At 47.4% G+C, this 19094-nt stretch overlaps 1 protein-coding gene across 19 annotated transcripts in view; it reads right to left on the bottom strand.

Moving 5' to 3' along the window:
- The window catches only part of HSPG2 (heparan sulfate proteoglycan 2), a 936289-nt gene that overhangs the window by 650480 nt on the left and 266715 nt on the right, over positions 1-19094 (bottom strand). The window lies entirely within an intron of this gene.

Genomic DNA, 19094 nt, shown 5'->3' on the forward strand with positions numbered 1-19094 from the left:
TGGCTTTAAATTCAAAACAATAAATACGAATTCCAAGTCAACACTGCTTTCAATGTCTCGCTGGATAGCAAAGTATACCCATTCTGGATAAAGAACTCCATCTGAAGACAAATACGGCAAGTTGTGTTTCTTTCCCTGAAAACTATCATGGCTGTCTTCAGAAGATGGAACTTTGGGGGGGGGGGGGCTGCGTCACGCATGGAACTTCGAATCTAGGCTGATCACTGCTTAATTACGGGTAAATATGATGGAACATCCGAACAAGCTACGGGAATTATTAGTTAAATGTCCAACTCTGCTCAGTGAACGACCCATAGACAAACATTCACTGCCGGAAGACTCGTTTTCACAAAGGTGTTCATTTGGAATAGTTCAAAGCACTGAGTTGGTTCTTCTCAGCATCAAATACCAATGTATTGACCATATCTTACATCGAATGCAGCACATACAATCGAACGTTACAGCTCTGTCATGTACAGCACATACCGACACACATTACAAAACGACTAGCACGTTGCATAATACAGCAGGCATCGCACATATGAATGCACACGAACCCCAGGGCACGAAATACTTAACGCGGGCGATACCGGAAACGCGGAACATGGACTAGACCTGCGGAACCCGAAACGTGACGTTCCAACCGGCCCCATAATAATGCATGCTACCGGTGACTACGAACAGGCAGGTTCACTATTCGCAGGACCCATCACGAGAGGGCGCTGCTCCCTAACCTACGTGGAACCGGTCCTCGGCCAAACTGTTAGTTCTGTAATGGAGTTTCTGGCTGTGGTAGCGGGAAGCAGGCTCATGGTTTTTTTGGTAACACAACGATGTACCTGCAGAGAGGACTGGAGAAGAGAAGTCAGAAATACAACTTAACAGAAGCTACGCCGGTGAAAGGAGGAGTCGAAGTGACGAAACGCTCACGAGAGCACCCCCGGGGAGAAAGGACCGCGCCTGGCCGATTAAACGAAACACAGATATCATAAATAGATTAGCTACTAACTGTGAAACTACACCTGTAAAAGAAAGCTGTAATGGACCATGGCCTTGTGTATGATCACAGCGCTTAGAAGCGTGCTAGAAGGTGGTCTCGTGCATAAGCAACTCTAGAAGTAGCAATGCTAGGGCAGGATGAAATGCATGGGTAAAGAGGCCAAGAACACAGCGACGCCCAGAGAGACGAATGAAGAAACATCAGAGAACAGGACCCTCGAGACAGAGAAATGGATGCTCAACCCTAAGACAGGAAGAGGCAATGTAAGGGAACCCGGGAGAAAAAGGGTGAGCTAAGAGAAGACCACTGAACTGACCACAGCACTCCTTCCAGGGCCACCTTTAAAACTAGCCTACAATAAACTATATAAAATTAAGTACTAAATATACCCTAAATTGATTACAAATTAAAATGCACTTTATATTGTATTGACAGTTATACATAAACCATTGTGAATGATAAATACCAGCCTGAAAAAAGTCTTCAAGCTCATAATACCAATAGCGAACCAAACACTATGCCAAATCCCAGCACCGCTGAGAACAAACCTAGTACCATCTCCCAAAGATTCAGCACTCTTAAGGGTCCTGTGAATGACATGAATCTGCTTATGCACACTGCCTTCTAACACCCTTTTGCTACCACTTACTCACCGTTGCACTCATGTGAATGCGTAGCAAAACCTTAAGTGAAATCAGGGTGTACACACCATTTAGAGGAGGGATTCCTATCCCAGGTATCTGAGGCCAAGGGGGACTGCGTGGGGGTTTGCAGTGTCACTCACCTCGAGCCCCACTACCACCCTCTCTCTGCTTTTATCACACACACACACACACATTTTCGACCCACTCTCTGTCCTACTGACAGTGTCGGTTGTGTCTGAGAGAATACAGGAGGTTATCGTTGGATTTCTTACCTCCACTCTATTAGCCCTTCTATAGCTTAAACATGCACGAATGTGCGACAGAGACACCTTAACAGCAAGTGATTCATTAGTTTAAAAAAAATACATACAGCGCATTGGATTTACTGTGTAAAGCCCGTTTACAAGTGTAATTGCCATTGTCAATTACTGACACTTATAGGCTCAATTATACCTTGATATATATAAAACAAACGTGATTTATGAAAGGTATAAACATAAAAAATGTTCTTCACACGTCACACCTAACTGATCCACTCCCTCACCAACGAACCAACAACCGCCAGAAAATTTCCACAGCGGGATGAAGGCCGTTGCCACCGTGATGGAAAGCAGTTGCCTCAAACTCAACTCGCAATATTTTTTTAACTTGTGATAATACCCTTGCATGCATTTGTTTTTAATTGGAAGAATAAATTAATATACATTTTTAAATATTTGTGGTTTTCCTGTTTTGACCTTGGGTTTAATGTTGATATTCCCCGTTTGGGATTGGAGTGTGATCAATATTAGACGAGTGTGTGTTCTCTAAGGGATACAAATGATTGGAATTAATCCAAAGGAAGCTTCTTTCTTCTCAAACTCAACTCAGACAAGACCCAAGTCCTCATCCTGGGACCCACCCCCTCAGCATAGGGAGACGCCTGGTAGCCCTCCGCATTAGGAACCCGCCCCACCCCAATGTTCCACGCACTAAACCTCAGCATCATACTGGAATTCTCTCTCACAATGAATCATCCGGTCAATGCAATCTCATTATCTAGTTTCCACACGCTTCGCCTGCTTCGAAAGGCATTCAGATGGATCCCTACCGACTCCAAAAAAACCCTGTAATCTACGCACTGCTCAGCAGCAGACTAGACTACAGCAATGCACTCTACGCTGGTGTTACCCAGAAATTCCTCAGGAAACAGAACTTTCAAAATGCTGCAGCCAGACTGGTCCTAGACATCCCCCGCCACAGCCATATCACCGAACACCTACGAGAACTCCACTGACTCTCAGTCAATAAAAGAATCGCTTTCAAGCTCCCCAGACACGCCAACATAGCCCCCGCGACGTGGGACCAGGATACCTGAACTACAGCCTCTAATTGCACGTACCCACCGACACCACCGCTCCGCCCAGCTGGCCCTGGCCACTATCTCTCGGATCCCCAAGACTAGAACTAGAGTAAGATTCTTTTCCTACCTCACCGCCAAGACCTGGAATAACCTGCCTCCCCACCTCAGACAATCCCTGTCGCTGACGCAATCCAGGAAGGATCTCAAAACCTGACTCTTCGGCTAAACCCCAGCGTTCAGATGGCACAGCAGCCTCCCCTCTCCCTCCCTCTTCCTCCCCAGAGCGTTGAGACCCTCACGGGTGAGAAATAGTGCTCTACAAACCCTGATTGATTGATATCTGTGGGACTACATTCATGTACTGTTTTTAGAAAGCATGCATGCAGTCATGAGGCCACATCAGATCACAAACCTCATTCACCAGGTCACATTTTTGAAGGGATCACAAAAATTGGCTTATGTTCATATAGGATTCCAGCTTTCATTTTCATTAGCTCCAGATATACATAAGGATAAGAGTGCAGGCCTTCATAATCAATCTGTTTTCATGAATAATATATATATGCACATCAATTACATGTGGGCGCATTATTTCATGCTACGTAAATGAATAAATGGTTACAAATACATGGATAACGCTTTAAACGTGAGCTCTCTTATGGTCAAAAACATTCACTTTGTGCATTGACAGACTAGTTGATGCACATGCGTGTTTGGTTTAGATACAAATATATAAATTGTATACATGTGTTTACATTCTTTTTCATAACCAAAGCTGTACCTCAACTTTAGCTGTAAAAGAGGCCTGTTTTACACGAGGGATAGGACAGTGTGTGAAATCACTAGTTCCTGTGATGTCACTGCACTTGAAGTCGTTGTATAGGCTAATTAGTCTCGCAGTATTTGTATTTAGGACTTGTACTCTGGGAGCAGTATAGACAAGTCAGGCGTGTAGACAGAATTCAGGAGTTTCATTGATAACATTCCAGACATGTTACCTTGGGCCGCAGCAGTAACATGGCAGCTGCTCCTGTTCAGCACAGGCTATTCCAGGGCAGGGACAGTGTCAGCTGCTGCTTACATACTTGGGTCCTGTTGCCTATTAGCCACAACAATAGCAGCGCTCACGTCTCACAACGAAGGGCCACACTTCGACAGGAGCCACTCTTCAGCTGTCGAATGTCATCCAGACTCCTACACAGGAGGTGGCTACTGGGAACAGGCTAGAAACCAGAGTGTGGGAACGAGGAGCCCAGGAGAGAGTGTGTGTGGGGGGGGGGGGGGGCAGGGAGCACAGGAGTGTGGGGGGGGGGGGGGGCAACAGGGAGCCCAGGAGTGTTGGGGGGGCGACAGGGAGCCCAGGAGTGTGGGGGGGGGGGGGCGACAGGGAGCCCAGGAGTGTGGGAGGGCGACAGGGAGCCCAGGAGTGTGGGGGGGGGGGGCGACAGGGAGACCAGGAGTGTGGGGGGGGGGGGCGACAGGGAGACCAGGAGTGTGGGGGGCTGGACAGGGAGACCAGGAGTGTGGGGTGGGACAGGGAGACCAGGAGTGTGGGGGCGACGGAGACCAGGAGTGTGGGGTGGGGCAGGGAGCCCAGGAGTGTGGGGTGGGGCAGGGAGCCCAGGAGTGTGGGGTGGGACAGGGAGCCCAGGAGTCTGGGGTGGGACAGGGAGCCCAGGAGTGTGGGGGGGACAGACAGGGAGCCCAGGAGTGTGGGGGGACACACAGGGAGCCCAGGAGTGTGGGGGGACAGACAGGGAGCCCAGGAGTGTGGGGGGACAGGGAGCCCAGGAGTGTGGGGGGACAGACAGCCCAGGAGTGTGGGGGGACAGGGAGCCCAGGAGTGTGGGGCGACAGGGAGCCCAGGAGTGTGGGGCGACAGGGAGCCCAGGAGTGTGGGGCGACAGGGAGCCCAGGAGTGTGGGGGGACTGGGAGCCCAGGAGTGTGGGGGGACTGGGAGCCCAGGAGTGTGGGGGGGACAGGGAGCCAAGGACTGTGGGGGGGACAGGGAGCCAAGGAGTGTGGGGGGGACAGGGAGCCAAGGAGTGTGGGGGGGACAGGGAGCCAAGGAGTGGGGACAGGGAGCCAAGGAGTGTGGGGGGGACAGGGAGCCAAGGAGTGGGGACAGGGAGCCAAGGAGTGGGGACAGGGAGCCAAGGAGTGGGGACAGGGAGCCAAGGAGTGGGGACAGGGAGCCAAGGAGTGGTGCTGAAGAGTGTGGAAAAAGGGGAGGGAACCAATTGAGTGGAGTAAAGTGAACAAGGGACTGGTAAACGGGAGCTGGGGGAGTACGAGGATACCTGGAAGCAGGAGTAATGGGGGCCTAACAAATTAAAATATACAGACCAGGATGAGTGGGGTTTAAGGGAAGACCTGTATGTGGAGAATATAGCGTAGGAGTGGGGGTCCAAGGGAAGACTGGGGAGCGGGGCTCCAAGGGAGGTTCGTGGGAACTGGACGGGGGGGTCAAGGTGAGCAAAGGAGGTAGATGTCAAGGCAAACCAGGAAGGGCAATCAATGTAAGCCAAAGGGGGAGGAGTCCAGACGAACCAGGAACTTGTCGGGGTGACAAGGCAAACCAATGAGGGAGGGGGATGCTTCCGGAGGGGTCAAGGAGAGCCAGGAAGTGGGTAAATCTGCATTTCATTAACAGGAACTTGTGGGAATCGACAGATACCCCATTCCCATATTTATTTTGCTCATCCTTTTCACAATCAATGGCTGTCTTACCCCGAGTGACAGCATGTGGTCTAATCATTATCACATGTGATAGCAAAATGAAAATTAGTGTGCTTCAGTGCCATGACTAGTGTGTATGGGACGTTCCTTATTACATTTCAATTTGTCGTTTTTCGCAAAAGAAAATCATTTAACCCTTGGCAACAAGGTCAGATCTATCTATGGCTTTGCTAATGCTCGTTCTGGATTGCTTTCTTATCCGCACAATTTCCAACACCTTTGATCCTTTCTGACGCTTTATTTCCCACCTGTTCAGTTAACCACTTAGCTGCAAGTAACTTAAATGAAATAATTACGCCACCCAAGTGGAATGGACTGACCATTCCATCATTGGATTTTACACCCGCACCAACTATAAACCAAAGGCCACTCAGAGGGTAATGGCAGACATCAGGAGGCCCTGGAACAAATTAACACCAGAGGGTTTTAGGGGGAAATACACTGAACCCATTTGGGATGAATGTGCGGACAATGTTACCACTGCACTGTGTAAGCTTAATGAAGCGGTGACAGTGGCTATAAACCATGTTGTACCTTTGAGAACATTTAAACCCCGACCTGCTCCCAAACAAGAAGTTTGGTTTACGGATGACCTGAGACAGCTAAAACTAACTACGAGAAAGTTAGAAAAACTATGGAGGGTTACACGCAAGGCTGAGGATAAGGAGAACCACAGGATTTCTCTAAAAAGCTATCATAAAGCCATTCGGGCTGCTCGAAAACATCATATAGCAGCCCAATTATCAGCAGCAGGTAAAAATGGTAAAGTTTTATATCAAGTCCTACAAACCTTTACTAAGCCTGCTGCTTGTGAGACTGTGGAGATAGAATCCCAGGAACTTTGTGACAATATCTCTCAGTTCTTCATCAGAAAGTTCGAGGGTATATATGATAAGATACTAGCCTCCAAGGACAATAGTAATAACATGGTCACAGCTGACTATATGGCTCAGTCACCCATTGGAGTACAAATGAACTGTGTCAGTAAGCTTGCAGAATTTCCTCCCATATCAACGGAGGAGGCAATTGCCTTAACTACTCAAATAAAGAGCGGGTGCCCCTCAGATATCATCCCGGCACGCATCATGCCATTATTGACTAACGATCTGGGTGCTGGAATTCGACACGTAGTTAACCTGTCCCCGAGTACAGGGGAAGTTCCCCCGGATTGGAAGCGTGCACTGGTGAGTCCACTGAGGAAAAACAACACCATCTCTTGGACCGAATTGACAAACTTGAGACCAATCTCACTCCTCCCTCTATTAGGGAAGCTTACTGAGAAGTTTGCTAATCGGCACCTGTCAAATTATATCGAAAGTGCTGGGGGGCTAGACCCCTCCCAGTCTGGGTTTAGGCCAAGGCACAGCACTGAGACCGCCTTGCTGTCCGTCGCTGACGATCTTCATATGCTACAGGATAGAGGTTTTTCCGTTATCCTGGTGCTTTTAGATCTGTCAGCGGCGTTTGACACTGTGTCATACGACATCATGACCTCCAGATTAATTGTCATCGGGCTGGAAGGCAAGGCGCTGGCCTGGCTAAGGAGTTCTCACAAAGCGTACCCAAAGTGTCATCTTGGGTCCATATCGGTCGGAGGAGGTGGAGATCTCAAAGGGGGTGCCACAGGGCTCCTGTTTGAGCCCCACGTTATTTAACATCTACGTGGCCCCCCTGGCGATCATGAGATCCCACGGTTTCATCCCGGTATCGTATGCGGACGATACTCAACTCCTCTTTCCGTTTAAAACGCTGACAGCTGAAGTGCATAACTCCTTTGCCCGGGGGATGAAAGAAGTGGCTCACTGGATGGCATCAAACTTCCTGCAGTGCAACGTTTCCAAAACGGAGGTGATGCTCTTTGGGGAAGCTAAATGCCTGTGGACTCCTGACTGGTGGCCTCAAGATCTGGGCCCAGTCCCTGAGCCCAAACTGGTTGTGAAAGATCTTGGAGTAAAATTGGATCAGGAGCTTGCCCTGAAACAACATGCAAATCAAGTGGTCGGCTCCTGTCTCCATGTTATTGGGCTTCTCCGGAAGGTGTTCCCCTTGCTCCCTGATACCATCAGAACAACTTTGGTACAGTCGCTCGTGCTGAGTAGACTGGATTATTGCAATGGATTGCTGCTAGCCGCCAACGAGGGGATTATTGCAAGACTACAGGTTGTGAAAAACCCCGCTGCACGCCTTGTTCTTAACGTCCCTGCTCGTACTCCATCAAAACCCCTGTTAACTAAACTTCACTGGCTTTCACTGAAACAGAGGGTGATGTTTAAAACATGTTGTATCATTCACAAGTGTCTCACAGGGAAAGGCCCCGATTACCTGACTAAAAAGTTCAATTTATATGTTCCCTCCAGATCTCTTAGATCAGGAGATCAAGAATTGCTATGTGTCCCCAGGTTTAAGAAGACAAGACAAGGGGGAAGGGCCTTGTCAGTAGCTGACCCGAAGTTGTGGAATGATCTCCCCATGGATATCAGACTATGCAGAGAACATCTTCCTTTCAGGAAAAAATTAAAAACTTTTCTCTTTCAGTACTAGGCCATCTATCTAGGGAGGAAGGATATATGATTGGGTCTTTTTTGCTCACAGATGATGCCAGAGGCGCGGAGATACTCCTTCGGGAGTCGATTCCTAGCGCGGTATAAGTTTGCAATAATAATAATAATTCGTTGGGTACCACGCACGCGGTAGGCATTGTGGGCGTGACAACAGCGAGATCTCCTTGGCGTCCAGAAAAGATGCCAGAAACCTGGACTGTTTGCAGTGTTTCGACTTCCCAACTGTAGATAAGTCAATTACAGGGAGAACTCCCCTCCTCCACCCCCTCCCCATCTGGATTTAAAATTCTGCAGTTGTAACGAACAGGACACGCACTAAAGATCTGCAGAGATAAGACACCAGTGCTGCCAAAAAACATAGGAAAACTTTAAAAAACTGAGGGGGCGTGGAGAGACTGCATGATGAATATCGCATTCAGTAACAATCACAGTCTTCGACAGAAGGGGATGATGTGTAATGGCTGGCCCCTTCCGACCAAGACAACGGAGGCAATACACCCTTGCCTTAACCATCTTTGCTGTTAGTTCCAAAGCCTGACGGTCCTGTGCCTGGCAATGACTATTAGAGGTCAGGCGCTAATGCGCCTGCGCGGTTCACAAGGAGGCGCCAGGACTGTACTTCCTGGACTTGCACTTGGTGAACAGTAACGTGCAGGTCGCGCGACCGGGGGGGGGGGGGGGGGGGGAGGGGGATGTGGGGACAATGCAGTAGGCAGGAAGGTGATGCTCTATCAGGGGCACCGATCGCTTTAAATCCAGGCAGGTCTTGCCAGTTCTTCCCAGGCACATATTGAGGAATGAAGCTCCTTATGTAACTGAAGCTGATGCTGTGGGAAAGGGGGTGGCTGGGACGTGCAACCCTGTAACATCAACTACCCCAGTAGGAATATAGAGGGAGCAAGGATGTAGTAGTGTCCATTTAATCGCTACATTATGCGTCGATCTAGTGTTGGGGTGATGTAGTCGCAGTTTACAAAGTAATTTACATTCAGTTGTGCAGAACAGCTGTACTCGAAGGGTAGCTCACCTTCCATCGCTCTCACAAGTCTAGACTCTGCTACAAAATATATAAACCTCACAGGCCTCATTTAGGGACGGGATATCAGGAAAAGGTCCAAAAAACTAGTGGCATGGCACCCCTGACTACGACGGCGGAGGAAAGACATTGGACTTAACCATCCTCTAGCGCTCAGGGATTGGGAGCACCAGGGGGACGTTTGTCAAGGAAGAGGATTCCAGAGGAAGCTGCTGGGGATGCAGCTGTTCAGAGAAATGAAAACACTGCGCAACAGGGGAAGATGGTGCTAGGAAGAGCAGTCACTCTCCAGAGCCAAGGCCCATTCCGGTCATAGCACCTGCAACTGTGCAGCTGTTCCCTCTGTGGACCGCCACTGACGTCTCCTTTCCGGAGCCTGCACTTTACAAACACTGGAAAGAGGACAAACGAAGGAAAGGTGCCAATACAACCGGAACTTAGATTTACCAACAAAATCGTTTTTGGTTTGCTTTTTTTTGGTGGGGAGAAATTATTGCTCACCGAAGGGAGGAGATGAGAGCCTTACCCCCATGCCGATCACTCTCCAATGGTTGCCAATTGAAGCAAGGGGTATCTATCTACAAGACCGCCTGTATCACCCATAAAGCCCTGCCTGCACACATCCACTCCTCGTTATCTGGCGGACAAACTCAAACTATCATGCACACTCCAGACCATCAAGAAATGCTTAAGCAATGCTCCTTGAACCCTTGTCCTTTAAAAAAGAAGGACTGATAGCACATCCTTCTAAAGGAAGCGCAACCAGAATCTGGAACTCGCTACCTTCAAGCCTGCACACTACTACCATGCTGACGATTTTCACAAGGGACATGAAAGCCCTTTTCTTCCAATGGCATTTTAGATAATTCACTAATCAACTAATTGACACTGACCTCTATACTACCTCAAGCTTATTAAGGCTGTGTACTAACTCAACCTTTTAAAAGGCACATTTGACTTTTGTACACACTGTATACTACCTCAACCCTCTTATGGCTTTTACACATTCTGTTGTATGTAACGATCTACCTTGTTGTACTATTAACCCTGTAATTACTAATAGCGGTGTTATCTTAAACCATCTGTAACCTCCATGCAATGAAATAGCTCTCCTGTAATGTGCTCTAGCTCCTTTGGGTAATGTCTGTGGTAGATAAATATTCATAAATAAAAAAAATTAAATAGTCACCGCAATCAGATATAGCTAAGCCTATACCTACATAGACGGCTAATTTGTCACGTTTTAATAATAGTATGTAACGGAATGAAAAAGTCGAGATTGCAGAAAAGGCAAGTACCACAGCCCAAAATCTAGATTGTGCTACGCCAGAATCGGGTCTGGAGGAAGATCAAGAGTCAGATACGCAGGGATGCAAAGTGTTACATCAGACCTGCAGAAGAGACCTTTTACAGAATCAGGCCTGAAGGAAGGTCTAGTGTGGAGGCAATTATCTGATAAAGGAGAATGTTTAAGTTGTGCCTACAGGAAAGGCCAGCTTTGGAGTAAAGTGTGTAGGAAAGGCCAATACTACAGAAGAAATTCTTGGATGATCAGAGTCCAACTCAGGTCTCCATCTACTGAATTGAAACTGTGGAATGCTTCAGCACCATGCTCTGGCCTGCAGGAAGTCCCAGTCCTCCAGTTTAGCATATGGGTAGCTCTGTCAAATGATAGACCTGCAGGAAGGCACTATAGCCCGAGCTGGGGAATTAAAGAAAGGTCAATGCTGAAATGCGTTCTAAACAGTTGTACAGTCAATTTTCTGGCACATTAGATGTGTTACCAGAGTTTTACCGATGCACTGTTTGGAACTCCCATCACTAAAATACATATGTTTTCAGTAATCTGTATGTCTGTCTGTCTATCTGGTTTATGTATTGCTAATAACGTTGGCATTGTTTGAAGAATCTCAGCGTACTTTTCCCAAAAAAGTGCTTCTTTGTGACTACTTTGCACATGGAAAATTTTAAAGTAATACATCAAGCAGGGGCAGAGAAAAAAAAAGTGGGGTCCCAAATGACATTTTCCCCATTCATTTTCCATAGGAACTTTAGAGACAGCTACAGCCCAAACCGCTGAATGGATTTACACCAAATTTGGCAGAAAGCTAGATCTTGGTCCAGAAAGTTCTTTGTGTGGTTTGGTGTAAATCCGTTCAGCAATTTTTTAGCAATTTATTCCAAATAACATACATTTCATAACGCAGAGGATCTGTGGAACCAAAAGACCTCCTGCTGAGATCTGATTGGCTGCCACCACATAAACCAGGAAGTAGTGGGAGCCATCTTAAAAAAGACATGAGAGCCGGGTAGCAATACCCTAACCCTCTAAGCCTGGTGGTGGGGTCCCTCTGGGGCCAAATACTTTTATTTTATTTTGCTGCAATGTAATATGTGAGTTTATAAACAGTGCATGGTAGGGGCGCAGGTTTTAGTTCGCTCTACTAACTAAAACTGATGAATTTCTGTTTTTTTGTTGTTGTTCAAAACGTTATGTTGGCACTGACATTCACTTAACGGTAACTTCACTTTAACCTTTCTTTCAGGATTGATAGACAGACAGATAGACCACATTATCCTCCAATTCTCGGTCAGATTTAGAGGACCACAACCCATCAATTCCTAGGAGTAGCAGGAGGCTTGAACTCTGGCAAAAGAAGTCACAATTATTGTTGTTTTTCCTCCTAAATGAACTTCCAGGCGATTTAGCAAGGCATCACATAAGCCACACCAGCCTGCACGCCATGTATGGTGCAAGAGGGCATTGTGTCCCCGCATGGCCTTCCTGGCCTTCATCATACAGGGAAAGATGCCAGAGGCCTCCAGGGGGGATTTCCTCAACACAAGAGGCCCTTGTGAAAGGCTCACACAAAGGCTCGATTCTGCCTCTGGGGCTAGCCGTCATAGTTTCCACACCCAGTCTTGCTTATCCACCGCCCAACTCAGTTCTGCCTAACCTCTGACCTCCGCAAAGTGGTTGGGATGAAACAGAAAACAAAGCTGGGTAAAGTGAAATCACAGTTTTTCCATTTCCATCCTCGTTGGTTGGGGACGGGAGGAAAAAGAAACTCAAAGCCCACTGCCCAGCTAATAAAACCACAACCGCATATGGCTTGAAATGCATAGGGTTTCACCGCTTTTCCTTTGTTCAATTAAATGTATTCCAAGAGAGGGCTGGCTCAGACAATTCTGACAATTATAGCAATGCATCCAATCGGATCTGGTATGCAGCTTCTCAATGGAAAATCCTACTCAAAGTTGGAAACAGCAGAGCTCAAGCTCCAATAAGCGTCAATTCATTTGTTTATTAATTCATTGACCACAATGGAAAAACTTTGCAATGGTGTTTGCCACCATGCACTCCTTCGCTGCAGAAAAGCCTGTCTTTTACACAAGACCTTGGAAAGGATTTTCTGGAAGGAAGGCCTTTAAGGCGACACGGACAGACAATACAAGAGGTGACCGAGATGAGGAAAAAAAAGGCTTCGTTTTTTAAATTTTTTTAACAGATCAGAGTACACAGAAAGGTTGTTGATCACTCTTCAACTGCTTTCATCCATGCTGTGTGGAATGCTTCCCGTGCTTCACAAATCACTTGACTCCGCACCAAACCTCCACTGAAAGGCCAACAATATGTGGATGCCAACCACGGCTCCCAACAGATGGATGAACCCAATCGCCTCTAGCCAATGAGATCTAGGCGTGAACCAAGCGACATGAATATGGATCAGATGGAGGATACGGCTGGCCAAATATTCCTTCATTGTATTTGGAGTGTAAGAAGGGCTTAAAAAGCCAAAGGGAGCACAGGAAGCCAAGCGCCACTAGGGGAGGGCCTCTTGCACCCATCTCTGCTGAGGAGAGGGACAGAGCACTAACCTGCCCCACTGGAGTGTAGGTTAGGGGAATGCTGCTAGTCTTACCTGAGCTAGGTACTTTAATATATGCTTGCTCACTTTGCCACTGGATGCAAGCTAGCCTGGCTGATGACGGCTGATTAGCCAGAAACCGGCCCCAGGATGCTTGTTTCCGGTCCAGGGAAGACATGGCTTGGCAGTTCGGGCTGAAATGTTCCCAAGAGGAACAGGGTCAGACTGATTTGCATTTGGCCATGTCTGAACTGGGGTGGCGGAGTGAGCTAAATAATGATGATGGATTAAACCCAGATCAGTTGACTGGGGGTGGGTGCTTGCAATGTTCAACACTCCGTCCATCATCCCCTTTGGTTTTGATTTGTTCGACCTAAGTTGGCAGGGTATGCCCAGATGTGGGTCCCTTGGTCACTTTGCCACTAGGTTCAAGCTAGCCTGGCTGATGACGGCTAATTAGCCAGCAAACGCTCCCAGGATGCTTGTTTTAGGTCCATGGAAGACATTGCTTGGCAATTTGGGTTGGATTGTTCCCATGAGGCACAGGGTCAGACTGATTTGCATATGGCCATGTCTGAACTGGGGTGACGGATTTAGCTTAATAATGATGATGGATTGAACCCAAATCAGTTGACTGGGGGTGAGTGTTTGGAATGTTCAACACTGTCCATCATCCCCATTGGTTTTACTTTAATATATGTCCCAGGCTGCCCCGGAGCACGGGCCCCTGAAGAATCAGAAGGGTACAAGACAATTAAAAGGAGGGGTGGGGCTACACATTCTAGACTTCATCAACGTGAAGAGGAGAACTTGAATCAAGCAGGTGCTGCCAGTTTAAAGAAGCCCCAACACCCACCTGCAGCCCACTGTGCAGGCAGTGCATGTGATCAGGGAAATAGGTGAGCTGGAAGGTAGAAGAGGGCAAGGGCTGAGGACCGAGCCAGTACCCAGTAATATCCCACCCACACTGGTGTGGTACTCAGCCGAGGGTCCTAGTCGATGGCCCCAAGATTTAGAAGACGGAGTCCTCCGCAAGCCCATTTTGTCTCTAACCAAGGAAACAAATGACGGTAGCATTTCTGCTGACACCGCTTGAGAGGACTGGCTTCCTTAACTTGTCAGATGGGACAATGGTTGCTTATGCAGTTCCGAGGAGAAATTATTGCTTACAATGCTCGAGATCACATTACTGCAAAAGTACTCTGGAAACATTAACAGTACTAGCATTGATGCTGCTAGTAGGGTAACAGTCTTTGGCAGAAGTCTCAGAGCGAACAGTATTTCATATATTGCCAAAGGACATTCTGGGCAGTAATACCTTAAGAACACATTACTGCTGACACTATTTGAGGGATCATGGCTTATGCTTCCTCATGAAGTAATTATTGGCCTGGTCAGCTGGTGTACACAGTAATGATCCCCGCACAGGCCTGCCAATAGTTTCGATCAGGCCAGGTTAGTGATATGGTCACCTCAGGCAATATTAGCAGTAACGTGACTCCAAGCAGGGTCATCAACTGCTCGAGGGGTCATTCCCTCCAACAGCAGTATCGGAGGCAGTGACACCTCAAGCAGAGTTCCCAATTACGCCCAAAGACAGTGCTCCCAATAATGACTCCGAAGAGAATAATCAGCATTAACAACAATTATTTACAAGAGGCCATATAAACAATGTCCCACTGTTGTGCTTTCAGAAAGCGTAAGCAAGAACGTTCCATCGGTCACTTTTGCAAACATGGTTTAAGGCATTATTAGCAATAAACACCACACAAGAGTAACCAGTAATGCCTAGGATGGCATTTAGAGGTATTATTAATAGGGTCCCATCCAGTAATGCTACCATTTTAGCTTACGATGCCAATCACGGTCGTTCATCATGCTGAAGAGGACAAAATTGGTTGTTAAGGCATTATTGACGGTAATGCCTTTTGGACAGTTATTGCTAATGGTAAATTAGACACGTGGCTTATACCAATTTAAGCAATTATGTTGCCTACTACTTCATCGAGAAAGCTGGGGGATTCCTGAAAAATAGGGAACCTGTTACCACTTTAGTCAATGGAGCCTTGCCACTAAAAATATAAACCAATCCTTAAGGCCTGAGAGCAGCATGTTGCTTCATGCGCTACTTGAAAAAATGTGTTATGCGTTTAACAAAATGCATGCAGTGGTTCGAAGCCAAAAGCAAGAACAGATGATGGACCGGATGCTGAACAAATCAAACATTCACCCCCAGTCACAGATATGCATTTAATTAATTGATCTTTTGCTCACCACGCCACCCCAGTTTAGACCCAGCCATCTTAAATCAGTTTTGACTTTCCCCCACCCACTTTGTTTGGCAATGGGGATAACAGACATATGGCGCACTCAAAACCCCACAACACAGAAGTTTACATTTCACTCAGGGGCACCCAGGAGCGTCTCTCGGATCGATCTTCTGTTCACATTGGCTCGCCAACTGCCACGATTACATGAGGTGCAGCATCTAGTGCAAGGAATATCTGGCCGCTCCTCCATATGGGCTATATATAGTGTCGACAAACAGGGACCCAGTAAGGAAATTACGCTTAATCCATGGTATTTAAAGGTCCCACATATTAGAGAGGGCCTGATGAAAGCCACAGATAACTTCTTTAAAGAAAACAAGAGCTCAGTGAATTCCGCCCAAGCTCTCTGGGAATCTTATAAAACTGTAATCAATGGTGAAGTATTGTCGTTGACTGTTTGGCACAAAAAACAAACTAGACTAGAGCAGGCATAAGGAGACCTGACCACAGATGCGGCTAGACTTCGCTACCACGTGACTCAAAACCGTATTTACGAGGCAGGAGACAAAGCAAGAAATCTGATAGTGTGGCTTGACAAGAGAGAAAAGGCTAGCAGATGGGTCACTGAAATCTCGCCAGGGTGGATCCGTCACAGACACCCAAGATATAGCAAATGTGTTCGCTGACTATTGCGAACAATTATATACGTACAAGTACTGCAACAGGGGGCACAGCCCAGGAACTCCTCTGAGACCTGCATCTCCCCACCCTCAATATGGAAGATCGAGACCTCATGGAAGCTGACCCAACAACAGACGAAGTAGCCCAGGCGATCCGAAAGATAGCATCAGGTAAAGCCATGGGGCCTGCAGGACTCCCAATACAATTATATAAGACCACCACGGAGCTGATCACACCCCACTTACTGAAAATGTATACAGAGAGCCGGGGAGAATTTCCCAGAGACCAAAGACTGGCAACTATAGTATCATTCATAAAGATGGCAGGCAGTCTGAGAACTGCTCCTCTTACAGGCTTATCAGCCTCCTTAATGCTGAAGTCAAAATATAGCTTCTAGCTCTGCAAATGATCCAAATAATCAATAAATTAGTCCATCCGGCTCAATCTGGCTTCAAGCCCGGCAGGAACGCGGCCCTGAATCTGCGATGTCTCCAGAGAGTATTGGGTCGCGTCCAATCTATCCAAGAGGACGCCGCAATCCTGTCACTCGATGCCAGAATGGCTTTTGACAAAATGGAGTGGCCATACCTTTCTGCAGTATTGGAACACATGGGCTGCGGCCAAAAGTTCCTGCCCTGGATACATCTACTGTACACTGAACTACTGGCCAGAGTAGTAGTAAACTCAAAAACCTCTTGAGAATGTCCATTAAGGCGAGGGACTCTACAGGGCTGGCCCCATCCCCCCCCTATTGTTCGGTCTAGTCCTAGAACCAATGGCAATTTGAGTCTGTGCAGACCCCTTGATATGTGGCCTGAGATGGGCAGAGGAGTGGGGAGACAGAATATCCCTTTATGCCGATATTTTGCTATACGTGGCATCCTCACAGGCCTCCCCGAGTCGGATATGGGATATATTTACCCCCTTTGGGAAGTACTCAGGATACACCATTAATTGGTCTAAATCAATGCTGTTTGTCCTTAAGGGGCAGGCTCCATGACAGTCTCAACGTAATTAAGTAAAGGTGACTAGTGATGGCTTCCTATACTTGGGGATCTTTGTCACCACTGACCCAAAGGCCTTTACCAATCACAATCTCCAGGGCCCTTTGATGCGACTTAAGAGGGATGTCTGTCATTGACGGACCCTGCCTCTCTCCTTACTGGCTAGAGCGGCACTATTTAAAATGATGGCACTGCCCAGGTTTCTATATGTGCTACAAAATATGCCATTCCCAGACCCCGATGTATACTTTTGTGCAATTGAATCTGAACTGAGGACCTTGCTGTGGGATGGGAGGGCTCCTCATATATCGCTCACAAAACTAACCAGAGACTGGTATGACAGAGACATAGCACTCTCAGATATTCACAAATACTACCAAGCAGCACAGCTTGCCACAATCAACTAATGGTGCACTATCCCCCAGGGGACCCAGGATACCCCATGGATCGCCAATTGTTGCAACCACACAGGTACAAACCGGTACTTTACACCCCTTCCAAACATACCACATTCATGGGACCAACAGCACTAATGGTCCAAATATGACATAGGACCCTCAAAACACTAGTTTGGGAGGGGGGAAAAAAACAACAAAAAAAACAATCCACACCCCTGTGGGATTACAATAAATTGGGTACTTTGAGACATAAGCCTGGGTTTGATAAATGGGACATTATTGGTATTTCCAGGGTTGGGGGTCTCTGGAAGGGAGGGAAAGTAATATCCTTTACCGAATTACAGCATGAATGTAGTCTAGCTAGGTCGGAAACTTTTAGATACCTCCAGGATCGACATGCCATAATGAGAGCTGTCCGCAAAGGTGAGGCCCTCTCTGAAGCATCCCCCTTGAAAGCTAGATTACTTGATGACTATATGACGCGCAAAGCAATCTCACTAACATATAAGAAATGTATCAACAATACGCCAAACAAACTGCACCTGCTCCGTCAGCGATGGGAGGTGGATATGGGGGAAATAGATGAGGATGAGCCCTATCCTCACAGAGGGAGGTAGTGACCGGGCACAATTTCACCTGGTGCAACTTAAAATCTTACATAGGGCTTATATGTCATGTAACACACTTGTAAACATGATGGGGAGGAGACTGACCTCGGCCTGATGTGGAGGCGTCCCTGGGAGAAGCACCTCTGTGAAGAAGTTCATTTTGACTGCCACTAAGTGCAATGCAAGTTCCAGGGCCTCAGCCGCCCTTCTCAACACCATGGCAAAGGAAGTCCCTTCCTCTGTAGTCACACCAGGAGGAGAGACTAGTCCAGAATCTGGGGCACGGGGTTGTCCAGACGACTGGTATCTGTCAGTTCCTCACATAAGTTGTCCTCCGGCTCTTCTAAGGGGTTCTGATAGCCATAAGGATCCTCAGATCCTCTCAAATCATACTCCCCACAGGGCCTGTCAAAAAAAGAAGCCCCTGGCTCCAACTCACAAGGTCACATTCTGGCCAACGCCGTAGTCCACGTCGGGCGACTCTGATCCAGTTCGGTATTTGAGTCTGGTTTGATGATGGGGTTTGCAGCGCCCGGAACCTCATCAGTGGCTCCGGAGAAGGTTGTGATCTTGTGACCAGAGCCAGATCGTTCCCGCAGCACCTTGGGGTTCTTGGCAAGGCAGTCCTCACAGGCTTTGGAGTCATAATCCAGCTGCAGGTATCAGAGAAAAACCAGATGGGGGTCTGTCACAGATACCTGCCTGCGATAGGAACCTCAAAGATTTAAACCAAGTTCAATTAGTTGGTCCACATAGTAGGATCAGAGTACACCATTATTGTGTAAGTTATGTGCAAAGGTTCCCCATGTGGTCAGTTCACATACTAAGAGTTGAGACATCATGGGTATAGAAACACCCACCGTCTCCATATGTTTGACATGGTGCTCCCACATGTACTTAATAGCATTCAGTGATGTCTCAACTCTCAGTATTTTAGCTGA

The sequence above is a fragment of the Lissotriton vulgaris genome, chromosome 5, assembly GCF_964263255.1.
Source record: "Lissotriton vulgaris chromosome 5, aLisVul1.2, whole genome shotgun sequence".
Lineage (NCBI taxonomy): Eukaryota > Metazoa > Chordata > Amphibia > Caudata > Salamandridae > Lissotriton > Lissotriton vulgaris.